Source organism: Pteropus alecto, unplaced genomic scaffold, assembly GCF_000325575.1.
Source record: "Pteropus alecto unplaced genomic scaffold, ASM32557v1 scaffold3, whole genome shotgun sequence".
Lineage (NCBI taxonomy): Eukaryota > Metazoa > Chordata > Mammalia > Chiroptera > Pteropodidae > Pteropus > Pteropus alecto.
The window spans coordinates 12,820,445-12,834,439 of NW_006442484.1; the positions used below are offsets into that span (position 1 = coordinate 12,820,445).

The 13,995-nt window shown below is 38.2% G+C and overlaps 1 non-coding gene and 1 pseudogene across 1 annotated transcript; one reads left to right on the forward strand and one right to left on the reverse strand.

Annotated features, from left to right (window-relative positions):
• Window positions 1-2,105: 2,105 nt before the first annotated feature.
• On the reverse strand, window positions 2,106-2,224 carry LOC112470583 (annotated as a pseudogene).
• Window positions 2,225-10,641: 8,417 nt separating this feature from the next.
• LOC112470431 lies at window positions 10,642-10,744 on the forward strand. Its single transcript, XR_003043001.1, has one exon. It is a non-coding gene; the product is annotated as a U6 spliceosomal RNA (small nuclear RNA).
• Window positions 10,745-13,995: the final 3,251 nt, after the last annotated feature.

Below are 13,995 nucleotides of genomic sequence, written 5' to 3' on the forward strand. Positions count from 1 at the left end.
ACTCTTCATATCCTCATGTATGTATCCTTGAGAAAAATCCTTTCTGAAATTATTTTAAAAAAACATTCTTGACTATGTATAAAATATGTGGACTAGAAATAGAGAAAGCATCATAAGTATCTTTACCTTCAGTACCTGGCTTAGTACTCAGCAAATAGTTGGTAGTTGATAATTTTCTGGATATTCATAGAAAATAAGAAAAACAACAATAACAAAAGACCAGTGTCAACACTGTGTTGTAACTTAATGTTGACTGATTCAGAAGTAAAGGAGATTATGTTTCGGTGGTGAACACACAATGCAATGTACAGATGATGTATTAATGAATTATACACTTGAAACTTATATGATTTTATTAATCAATGTCACCTCTATAATTTTTTTAAAAAATAAACAAAAAATATAATTAGGAAAAAGAAATGTGAACAAAGAGTGACCACAGTTATTATGCAGTTATATTTACTTATTAAAAATAATTTAAAAAATAAATAAAAAGTTTTGGGTGGCTCACAAAATGGTTGGGAGGGCTGGAAACTAGACTAGGGCTAAGCTGGCAGAAACAATCCTCAAAACCACACCGCAGGACTAGGCTGACGAGGAGCGCGTTGCTGCTGCCTCTCCCAAAATGCAGCTTCTCTCCTGTATCCCCTAATAAAAGCTCCATACCCCTGCCATCACCCAGGAATTAAAATAGAAAGTTTTGCACAGGAATTATTCGCACACTTTATTCACTTCGAGAATGAATTCTTTCACATAGTACATCTGGTTGGTGGCACTAAAGTCACATGCCTGCATCCCAGTTCCCAGGAGCCTGAAAATTTGAGTTCTGACTTCAGTGTTGGGGAGGTGGTCATAATGTAGGAATGCCCCAAATATAGAAAAATGGTTCATAAGATGACAAGCAGCCTCAGATATGACAAATGTCTACAACAACATACTTATAAAAATAGGAGTACACCTTACATAATTCTCCACCTACAGCTATGTAGTATCATTTAATGCCATTAAGTATTCTTCCACAGTATCATTTTTGAGGACTATGCAACATCTCATAATTGGATGCATCATAATGTGTTTTACCATTCTTTATTTTTTATTATTATTTTTTTTTTATTATGGTGACATTGGTTAATGAAATCCAGTAAGTTTCAGGTGTACAATTCAACAGAAAGGCATGTATATACATTGCATTGTGTGTTCACTGCCCATAGTTATAGTTCTTTCTGTCCCCACATATTTGACCCCCTTTACCCTGTCTACCTCCCCATCCCCGCTATCCTCTGGTAACCACTAGTCTATAGTCCTTGTCCATGAGTCTCTGCTTCTTTGTTCTGTTTGTTTGTTGCTTTTAGGTTTATATCCCACATATAAGTAATATTATGTGATTTTCAACTTTTCCTGTCTGGCTTATTTCCCTTAGCATGATGATCTCAAGGTCCATCCAGGTTGTCGCAAATGGCAGTATTTCATCTCTTCTTATGGCTGAGTAATAGTCCATTGTATATATGTACCACAGCTTCTTTAGCCAATCATCTGTTGTAGGACACTTCTGTTCCTTCCATGTCCTGGCCACCGTAAATAATGCTGCTATGAACATCAGTGTACAAATATCTTTTCAGATATGGATTTTCAAGTCTTCAGGGTGAATACTCAGTAGAGGTATTGCTAGGTCATATGATAGATCAATTCTTACCTTTTTGAGGAACTTCCATACTGTTTTCCATAGTGACTGTTCCAATTTGCCATCTCACCAGCAGTGTATGAGGGTTCCTTTTTCTCCACATCCTCTCTAACACTTGTTATTATTTGTCCTATTGATTATAGCTATTCTAACAGGTGTGAGATGGTATCTCATTGTGATTTTAATTTGCATTTTCCTAACAGCTAATGTGGAGCATCTTTTCATATGTTTGTTGGCCATTTGTATGTCCTCTTGAGAGACGTGTCTGTTCAGGTCTTCTGCTCATTTTTTGATTGGATTGTTTTTTTCGCTGTTATTGTGTTGCATGAGTTCTTTGGATATTCTGGATATTGGGCCCTTATCAGAGGTATTACTCACAAATATATTTTCCCATTCAGTGAAATGACAGACTTAAAAAAAAAAATGCCTACAGCACCTGGTATTCCTAGGTGATCTCCCATCCAAGTACTAACCAGGCCCGACCCTGCTTAGCTTCCAAGATCGGACAGGATCAGGCACGTTCAGAGTGGCATGGCCATTATATTTTCTCATTCAGATGTCTTTCTCTTTACCTTAGACACATAGGTTGTTTCCGAATTTTCATTATGGTCACTTAACTTTGTGAACACCCATGACCACTTGCTTCAGATAAAGCTATGACGTTAGAGATACTGTTAAATGTCCTCCACTACCTCCCTTTCATCTCAAACCATCCATTTTTGCCACCCATTTACTATTGTCTCCAGGTAACAAGCCTCAGAACGTGTCACCTGTTTTGGGGAGCTCTGGCCCCTGGTTCACAGTTCTCCTTTCCTCTCTGGTCACTGCTATGAGCAGGGGTAGAACCAATCTCCACAAAAGCTTTTTGGGCATCTTTTACACTGTGATGTGCATCCCATCATTATATTGACAGTGTCCATTTGTATAGCCATGTGTTAGGTTCTCGCCATCTCCTCAAACTGCTTAACCTCTAAAAACCATAACTTCCAGATACATCTTTTAGAGCAAAACCTAAAGGTCATCTGCTTCTGGATACAATATTGGAATAATGGTTAAAATTAGGGTTTTTAGAGTGATTTGGGCTTGGTGTTATAATGCTGCACAAGTTAGCTTCTTTGAGTCTCAACTTTTCTGATTTACAAAATGCAAATCACAACACTACTATACTATAGATAGGATCACAATACTATTTACATTATAGGGTTGCTATAAGGATTAAATAACTCATATGAAGTACTTAGCAGAGCACATAGTAAGTGTTCAAGAAACATTAGCTATTAAAATTAGCTATATACAATTGCCTTTTGTGTAGGTCCCTGGAAGTTTCATATACAATACTATTATTTCAATACAATAGTATCACTGCTAACCTCCAGAAATGAACTTTTCATTAGCACCAAAACCTTCTAGTCTTTTGACTGTCATTATGCAACCAGGCCATCAGCCCTCTCTCATCTTCATTTCTCCTGTATCCATCCTAGACTCCTCCACCTGCCTCATACGGTCCTTCATGAAAACATACTTCTTATCTCCCTAAAAATAATCAATATTTGTTTTTTTTCCTTTACATGCCCACAACTTGCTCTCCTCTCAAGTACTTCATTCAGACTTCTATTGTAGTGAGGACTCCTACATAATGACAGGTGTTTACATGTCTGTCTTTCCCACTAGATTGTTTTCCCTTAAGTATGGAAGCCACAGTTCACTTACCTAGTTATCCCTAATCCCAATGCTAAATGTTTGGGACAAGCTATGCTTATTTGAAATAAAATTAAACTCCTGAGCAATGGATTTCTTTGTAAATAACTTATGCTGCTTCACGCCTACTTAGAAATTGCAGGTGATTTGTATCTTACAGCTTTGATTTATATCTCAAATTAAACGTTACCATGTCTGGAAACTGTAATTCATACAGAAAGAAACTGAGATTCTCTTCTTCTTTTATATTACTTTTGGTACTTCAGATTACTTATCTGGAAAAAATAAATCCCTTTCTCATAATCCCATGAAATAGTCCCTCAAAATCTCTCCTTATTAAAATATATATAAATAAATATACATGTCTGCACACATTCATGTATTTAGATATTTTTCAAAGTTAATACATGAATATATTCTCAAAGTAAAAATTAAAATATTGAAACCTATATGGAAAACAGCAAAACTTTTTCCTCTTCACAAACTTCCAATTATATCCTCCCTAATAAGAAAAAAAAACTATTACTAATTTGTTATATTTCTAGAACTTTTTCTGGCCAATTACCTAAATACATACATACATATATAAAGTTTTTGAAACTATATAAAATATAAAAGTGGTACCCTAGTCTACATATTTTTTGACAACTTGAAGTTTTTTGTTTTTTGGGGTTTTTTTACTTAATAATATCAAAGAGGTCTTTCTATGTGAGTACAAATAGCTCTTCTTTATTCTTTTCGTGGCTACATGGGTCCATAGCGTGAACACCACATTATTTGTTTGACTCTTCCCTTATCGATGGACATTTAGATGTAAATATTTATCACTATTACAAATGATGCCACAATGTGCATTTTGGTACATACCTCTTTGCACATATAAACTATTTTTAAGGATAAATAGCTGATGGTCCCCTTTACTTTTGAATACATCCAAATTTCTATCAATCTAATTCACTGACTCCTTCCTACTGTGCTTCAATGATGCTTATATTTTCAGTCCAGAAAGGCAGAAAATGATGCCCACAAGTTCTCAGAACTATAATGATCAGCCTTCATAATCAAATTCACATCTCACTTAAATTCACATCTCTTCCTAAACGACAATTCGCTTTCAAGTGACTTTATGTCACTAACCCAGAACTCCATGCCCGCATTCTTCAGTGCTATTCTAAACACAACCTCACCTTAACGGTAATTCTCAATAGTTTGGAAAATCAGATGAAGGATACACAAGAAGGCAGAACTCCCACGATCCCTGGGCAACAAGGGCTCATGAAAAGTCCTGATCAGGTCTCAGGAAGGATCCCACCCAAAAGGAAATAGAGAAGCATGGAACCAAATATCAAAGGCAACTGGTGTGGAGAATTTGAGACTAAAATCAACTCTTTATTCAGCTAATTTCCTTCATTATCTGTTACAGACTATTGAACTTTTTGCTTAAGCTATTCTTGGCAAAACCTCTGCCTGTTCCTGACAGGAGTCAGTGTGGCAGGAGATGCAGAAATAGCTGAGCTGGGTTGCCAATTTGCAAGGGGGTTTCCAGGCAGGGCTCTGTATCCAGAGCTGCTTTATCAAGGAAGCTGACCAACATGCTCAGTTCTCACTTTCCTCCACCCATGGTCAGCACAGATTTGATAAGCTGGAGGCCAAGACAGAGAGCGAAGGCAATGATGGAAATTTTGAGGTACATATGAACTCTAAAAATATACATTCTTGTTTCAGTTGATCAGCACCACAGCGTAGCAGTTGATGGGTTGCACGGCTGCCTGTGAGTTCTGCTGTCGCACAAGGGCAGCCTCCAAATTCAATGGCTTCAGGAGCTAACACTCTGACACCTCTGCATGCTAGATGCTACTAGCTCTGAAAATCTACATTGTAAAATGCTTCCCTTAGCGCTCACTAAGTATACATCTACCACGTCTAAGAAACAAAACTGAGATATTTTGAAGTCATATGTGAGAATTTCATAGCCTTAAAAGAACATAGGATGGAATCATGGGGGTGGAAGAGGCATATTTCAATGGTTCAAATGCTTATTTTTTTAAAGATTTTTAATGGCTTGAGCATAATCCCAATGAGATCTGAGAAAATGGCACAAAAACCTCTCAATTAAGCAGAAAATAATTTTGATTTTAATAGAAAGAAAGATTAATACTACTGGTTAAAGTTCACTGGAATTATTTTGGTTTGCTACAGCAGTGGTCCCTAACCTTTTTTGGCACCAGGGACTGGTGCTCCTATGAGAATCTAATGCCTGATGAGCTGAGGTGGAGCTGAGGCGGTGATGCTAACACTGGGGAGCAGCTGTAAATACAGAGGAAGCTTTTCTCCCTGGCCCATCACTCTCCTCCTGCTGTGCGGCCCAGTTCCTAACAGGCCACAGACTGGGTCTAGTCTGCGGCCCAGGGTTGGGGACTCCTGTGCTACAGTGCTAAGTTTGATTAGTTGAATTTACAAATCTGAGGGTTCATAAAATAATATTTTGTCTGACTGAAATGACAGAAACAGAAACCCTGAAACTCAAATGCATGCACTCATTCACGTTTGTACACATTCCTGCATATGCACATGCACACATGCGCACACACGCGCGCGCACACAGCGCACATTTTACCATGCCCATCTGGATCTTCAGATACATTCAAATACATTCAAAAGAAAGCCGAGGGCAAAAATGTACCCCACTGAGAAGAATCTAAGTTAAAAGGGACTCATCATTGCCCAAGAGATTATATATTTTCAAAACATTAGAAGAGGCTTAAAAGGAGTATTTATAGAAGTAAAATTTATCAGATTTTCTACAATGACTGCCTCTGTAGGACTTCCCTAGAGGATTCTCTAACTCTGTATGATAAACCTGCTGCCCCACTCAATTATGTTCCATTTACCAAGTACAGCTTGCATTATAACATTTCAAGTGATATCACAGATGTGTGCTTTGGCATAAGGGCATGGCTGCCATCCTGAATGAAGCTTTGGAAAGGGAAAGGTCAGTGCCTGACGACTGAGGGGACTCCTCCGGCCCTGCGTCTAGAATATGCCGGTTCATAGAACCAGGAGGCTAAAAAATATACACCCCGGTCAAAAGTCATTTCTGGCAGACAAAACACTTTGAAAAACACAAAGAATCCTCCTATTAATTCTAAAATCTTATCTATGCCTTGTGCTAGCTTGGCATACTTGAGTCCACAAAAAAAGAGCAATTAATTGTTCAATGTTTTAAAAGACAGGAGAAGGGAGCGGGGGAAGGAGACAAGGTGGGGCGGGGAGAGAGGAAGGAACACCGCACCAAGACCAAACCTTTTCTTATCAGTGCAACCATCGCGCTTTCGTTTTCTGAACACTGTTCCTATATGCTCAAATTGTACAAGCTGTGATGAGGACATGAAAAAAGTATAAGTTAGAGTCCATGATTTAGCAAGTTTTACTGTTGCCAGGGAAATGAGATTTGTGTACATTAAAGTATTAGAGAAAAGTGCTTTGGTTTTCTGTTTATTTCTAACCTCATTCCCCCCAAGGATTTGTGATTACTTAACTGAAAGTTGCTAAAAGGGTAGATCTTAAGTGTTCTTATCATATACACACACACACACACACACACACACATACACACAAAAACAAAATGATAAATAAACAATTGAGGAAGTACAGCCAAAGGGAAGATACAAGTAGAAAAATAATAAAACCAGGTCTAAGATTAAATAAAGAAATGTACAATATGCTGTCCACACTAGGGGTGACCTATAAATTAGGCTTAAAGTTTGGAGTACCTTAAGCACAGGCAGTAAATCACACAGGACACTATGTACAGCACTGATTTGTGTCAAAATGAGAGGACAACCACTGCCAAACCTAGCTGCCCAGTGATATCAACTGAGAAGGTTTTTAAAAAATTCAGTAATGAACCAGAATTCCTGGGTCAGGCAGAGAAAGATGGAATGTTGAGAATCTGCATTCTTAAAAACCTCCCTGAAGGAATAATGATGATGTCAGCCCTCATCCTGGGAACCACAGCTGTAGGGCTTTAGAAATGGAAAAGGGAAAAAAAAAATCCTCCTGAAATCAGATTGCAAGAATTATGGAGGACGTGAAACTCAAGCTGGGCTTCTAAGTTTGGATGGCGCTTCGATGTGTGAAGATGAGGACTGAGGACGTTCCAAATGGAGGTGAGGGCATGAGCCAAATCACAGAGGTAGGAGGCAGCCTAATGTCATGGAGGAGACTGTACCATCCCTAGTCAATCTGGAGTGGATGTGAGGAGCCCTGTGACACTATTTGATATATCCCTTAATCCATTCAATTTTAATTAAATCACAAAGAAATTAAAGAGTCTACATACACGATAAAGGATAAAACTAAAATAGAGATAAGTGGAAATGTATGTATTAGTTATCTGTTGCTGTGCAGCAAATTACCACAAATTAAGTGGCTTAAAATAATTCACATTTATTATCTCACAGCTGTCATGGGTCAGGAATTTAAGAATAGCTTAGCTGAGATCTCTGCTCAGGTCCCATGAGGCTGAAGTTAAGATGTCAGCAAGCCTGAGGTCTGATGTGAGGCCTGGAGTTTTCTTCTGAGCTCATGTGGTTGTTGACAGAATTTCCTTGCAGCTGTAGAACTCATAGCAACTTGATTTTTAAAGGTCAGAGGGAGAATCTCTGAGGCTTCGATTTGCTGACCTCTATACAATCTTTAAGGGACTTGCTTGATTAGGACAGAGCCACCCAAGAAAACCTCCTTTTTTTATAACTTAAAGTCAACTGATTAGGAACCTTAATTTCATTTGCAAAAATCCCCCCTTTGCCATATAATTTAATGTAATCAGAGGAGTGATGTCCATCATATTTTCAGGCCCTGTCCACACTCCAAAAAGAATTACATACCAGGTGCATATATGACAGGGGGTTTGGACCTTGGGGTTCATCATAGAGCTCTGTCTACCACATAGTATAAAGATGAGAGAATAAAAATCTGTAAATAAGCATAATATATGAGCCAACAGAGCCCTTGTAATTAAACATGTAAATTTGACTCTGAGATTCCTGGCAGTTGAAGTAAAAAGGAGACATAGAGTTCTGTTCAGTTTCTAATACTAACTCATACAAGATATTTCTCATGTTTTTACACAGGAATAATGAAACGATGAGCATCAGCACAAAGTAGAGAAATAAGATAGAATTAGGTGGAATTTGATCCAAACATCTCTTTTTAAGTAGGGGATGTTTGCCCCCACCCTCACGCCTCGGGGAATCAGCAATAATGGGAACACAGTTCAGTGGGGTGTTTGATCGGTATCAGGTACCATGGGCTGGTGATTGGGGCACCCATAACAGTGATTAACTATGAAGAGACACCATGAGTTATTCCAGGGAAAGTGAAAATACTGAAGTACAAACATAAACCTAAGTTAGAAACCAAAGAGATCAAATGTGTGGAAGAGACGGAAGCAGGAAGTTCAGGTACTACGGTCTCCAATGAGTCTCGCAGAAAGGTTGCCTTGTTCTTGCTGGCCCTGTGAATGTTATCTGGCCACCTTCCTGTGGAACAGCTTTCCCCCTGGGCATCTTACAGGCATCACTTGATCTTGGACAGAGCTGATCAAATGCCTCTGCTTCGCTTTATGGTTCTCATAATTGGTTCTAGGTATTCAGTAGGGTTAACTGTGTCAAACTGTGTTCAATTCACACTACAATAAACCTGTGGTTGCATGCAAACTACTCTCCTTTCTTCCATCTACTAATATATCACCTCTTTTTATGACCCCACTCATTTCTTCCACTTCCTGTTCAGGCTCTTCCCTGAATAGCCTCACTCATAGAATCAGCATTGTCTGTGTATCATTCCTGTTTACTCACGTCTTGTCTCCTACCATCTGACCATCTGGTCCACAGAACCAACCTGTTTTAACCTCTTTCATCTTTCAGTTTCCATAGAGCTGTTGATTTAGAAAGCCTACGGATGGACGAGGCCTTGAAATCCTTCAGCTCACCTTCCTTCCCAGTGAAGACCATCCATCACTATCTGAGCACTTCTGGGGACAAAGCTATTTCATATGGTCCCACATGAATTTCCATATGATCAAAAAGTCCTGACTAATATTAGGCCACACTGCTTCTCTTTAACTTTCACCCTTAAGTAGCAGTGCAAGTTAAGCAGTGTTCTCTTGAATAAACTAAAACACCACCTTCACCTTCAAATGTTGTGAATGGGAATATAAATTGGTACAACCACTTTAGAAAACTGTTTGGCAGTGCCTCCTAGATACCCTATGATGCAGCAATCACATACACCCACATATTTACACTCAACAAATATATATTTGTTTGTTCACCAAGAGACATGTACTAGAATATTCACAGCAGCACTATTTATAATGGTCCCAAACCGGAAACTATCCAAATGCTCATTAACAGTAGAAAGAACACATTTTGATACAGTCGCACAATGGGATACTATATAATAATCATGAAAACTCTACAACTGAACACGGTAATATGAATGAATCACATAGATACAATTTGAATGACAGAAACATGTACATATTGTGTGTATATGTTCCATTTTTATAAGGTACAAAACCAGGAAAAATTAATCTGTGTTACTAAAAGTCAACATGTTTATTAACTTAGGGGTGTGACTGAATGAGGTTTCAGAAGGGCTTCTGAGGTGCTGGTGACACTTGCTGGTCTAGCAGCTAAAAGCATGGGCATACTCAGTTTATAAAAAATTATCAAGCTGCAAACTTATGTGCAGTTAACTGTATATATATTCCAAGAAGGTTTAAAAATTCTCTTCCTCCTCTAAATAAGCTGAATAAATAAAATTTCTCTAGTCATTTCTCATAGATATGTGTTCTAGATCATCTAGAATGTTCAAGATCCTAGTCATCTATGTATAAAACCTTTTAATTTGGCAAAGCTCTGGTCATTCGTTTGGAATTTAATCATACTGATTGGTTTGTAGTGTATTTTAAATATCCACATGAGTTCTTTCATCCAACACACTGTAAGCCCCATAAAGACAGGTATTTTTCCTTTGGATTCTCCAGATGCACAAATATTCACACTCAGAAATACTCTTCTTAGCAAGTGCAGATAAAGGAGATTGAATTTATCTGAGGCCTATTTGATAAATCAATCCAAGTATTTTCTACCTCTAAAAAAGTAATAAATATTTAATACTAATTTACCTGGTGAAGCCAAATTTTATTTGGCTCTCTTCCGTCGAGTTGATCTAAAAACTGACCTTTGTTGTTCTTGCTTCAGCGGCACATATAATAAAATTCGAACAATACAGAGAAGATTAGCATGGCCCCTGCGTGTAGATGACACATAAAAACTAAACTATGCCCTGATTTATTCAGATGCTTCTCTATGGAAAGATGAAGACTATTATGAAGCAGATCCCTCTAAAAGATCTGATAAGGTATTTTTTATTTCTATTTCTTTTGTCTTCATCATTCATAAATTGACCTAATGTCTGAACTCCTTTCTTATAATTTTCTCTTCTCAAGGAAGAAACATACTAATTTGGCAATGAAACCATGAGAAAGAAGCATTCTTATTCATGTAAAGTTAGTCAATTAGTGGGATCATCCTTGCTAAAGATGAGATACACGAGTAATGGAACACAAACCACATCTCTAATGAAAAGAAAGAATTTGGGGTTCTAAATAACAGAATGAAAATGCTTTTGATGTTAGTAAGGCTTCTGGCTGATAACTTATCTTTCCAGAGCAAATATTGCCAAGGAAATCTGCATACACTCACATCACAAATTCTGTTTTTCTGCTTGCACACTCATTTGCACACTTGGCATCTGGTATGCTTGGTTGCTGCACCAAGTTTGCTAAATTTTCCTTTCACACTTTGCAGTTTTTCCCAGTGAATACTTATGGGCACTTCAAAGAACAAACAGTAAAGAGAGAGGCCAGCTCCTCGGACAGATTCATATTTGTCACCAGGCCACCTTTATAACCAAAGGCTCGGTCTATACAAGTACAACCCAGCCCATCCCAGGTTTTGTATCTGTATATACACAAATATACAAATACAAATCTATTTTTATTTATGTATTTATATACAAATTTATGTATATTTAGATGTAGATAGAGACGATACAGATATAAAAAAGCCAGATTAAATTATGAATCTGCAAAGATTCTTACCAAGTCCACTGAAGAACTATCTCTAGAAAATTGGAGACACATGTCAGTGCTTTATAAAGATCATACAAAACAGAATGAAAATCTAAGAAAGCTAGTCATACAGAAACTATTTAATCAAAGAGTAAAGACAATTATAACATCTGTTAATCTTCTGTGGAGGTTATAATTAAATGCTTTGGAGAAATACCCTTTTAAGGGTGATCTTTAACATCTGTCATGAGGACACACAGCATTGTGCAGTGATGAATCACTTCGGCACTTCGGGAAAAGAGGACTTCTAGAGCTCACAGGCACTGCAAAAGTCCCCATGCACATGGCCCAGACCTGTGCCCATGTTCCTGGGGCAAGGGCTTTGCTCTTCAGTGCTCTGTGTTGTGAGTCAGATTGCTTTCACTGAGTGTTATGGAATAACAGGATAACAGGGCCAGAAATGGCCGTGGGACTATCTGATTTCCTCCTTCACTTTGCAAATGGGGCCACTTGATCCCAAGTCCTACAGCTGGCTTGTATCATGATTTTATGAGCAAGGTTTTTCAATCTCTGTCCTGATTACACTCCACTCCACCATGCTGCTTGCTCCTTTGGTTTCGCTTTTACTTTGGCTTGTAATTTGGATGTGTTCTTTGTTTAACAGGACCAGCATTAGAACGAGGCCCTAGGATATCTGAAATTTATGAAGAGGTTGAAAAACTGAAATAATTCCCTTTTCCTCTATACCCCTGGCCACTGAGAATTATTCACTGACCATTATTCATTTCTCCTCTACTATCCTTTCGGGGAAAAAAGAGGAAAAGGAGAGGTAAATAAAGGTAAAGAAGAAGAAGAGCAAAAGGGATGAGAAAATAGAGGGAGAGATGGAGAGAATATTGAAATATATAAGGAAAGAGAAAAAGGTGGGGTTAGAGAGAAGAGAGATGGAAAAGAGGAAGCGAGCAGAAGAAGTTAGGGAAGGTGGTCCAAGGATGTAGAAAAAGAGTATCAAGTTAAAACCCCATCAAAAGGATCTGAACACTCCTTATACCCATCCTACTCCATAACCTGGTTCCACTGTACTTCATATATGCAGTTCTATACATACGTAAGACCACAGGATCTGGCAGCTTTGCCAAACAAAATGCAGAGTTGATAAAGCCAGGGACATCACATAAACAGATGCAATGTGTTGAGCAATGAAAAATATGCACATATGGTGAGAACATAATAAATGCACTCACAGCCCAGGAGGGGGTTGGGGATGGGCAGTCTCCGTGGTATTTGTTTGGGGCTTCGAATACCAATAGGTGCCAAAATGCTGAGCAAATGAGGCTCTTAACATTTGGCATGGGGCTTAAACAAATCCTGATGACCTTGACACATAGTGCTGTCATCAGTCCTCTCATTTCCCTTCATCACCCTCTCCTAAGGGCCCATTATGTCTTCAATGATAAGGAGCCAATCTTGATGATAATGGTCTCCATGTATCAGGATTCTCCTGTTATGCTGGCACTCCAGGTACTTTATCTCGGTTAATCCTCACAATGATCCTATAAAGAGGTAACATGATCTAAATATCTGGTTCAGTCTTCCTGTGTAATCTGGAACACATTAACCTCTTGAAATCTTGGTTTTCTCATTTATAAAATGGGATTAATAGTAATATCTATATCAAAGGGCTACTTTAAGGATAAATACAAATAGAAAAGCACAACAGGGCCAGACACATTGTTAGCACTTCATAAGTATTAGGTGAAATCATTGTTGATATTAGTACATTTTATGAACAAGTAAACCAAGCTCAATAAAGTTAAATAAGCTGTCCCAAATCAATGGAGATCGGAACAGAGATTAAAACCCAGGTACATTCAAGGGTAAATGCCAAATGGGCATGAGCCGTGGCTATTTGTTTTCTGTTACTCGTTCTGTATTAACTGACTCCAAAGATTCTAATCTTTCTAGTTATGATGCAGCCTCTCAGGAAAAAGGTATCCAGAAAATCTCCAGCCCAGCCTGGGAAACATGAAAGGGCGTATTACTCAGCTCAGAACATCTTCTGCTTCTCATTCCCTTGTCCACATCAATGAGAAAAGAAATCCTTGTCCATTCTCATATTCATTTATTCCCATACCTATAGAGCCCTCATGTGACGAATGCCATGAATATTAATGCATGCATGACTAGAAATAAACAGGCAATCTCTCACTCTTTGAAAGTTAGGTAAAAAAGCAATACCGTGTCTTTATGCCCTGAGTCAGCAAGCATTGGAATGCCGTGAGATCTGAATGTCATCAGTTGGGTTATAAAAAGAAATGTTTTCACAAGTGTAAAAATGAAGAGGAGAAAGCACTAAAGTCCACTTGCTTATACCCATCCATTTACCAAACACTTATTGAGTGACTACCATTTGCCAGCCACTATTCTAGATGCTAAGGCTACAATATTAAACAAAACAGAAACAGCCTCTGCC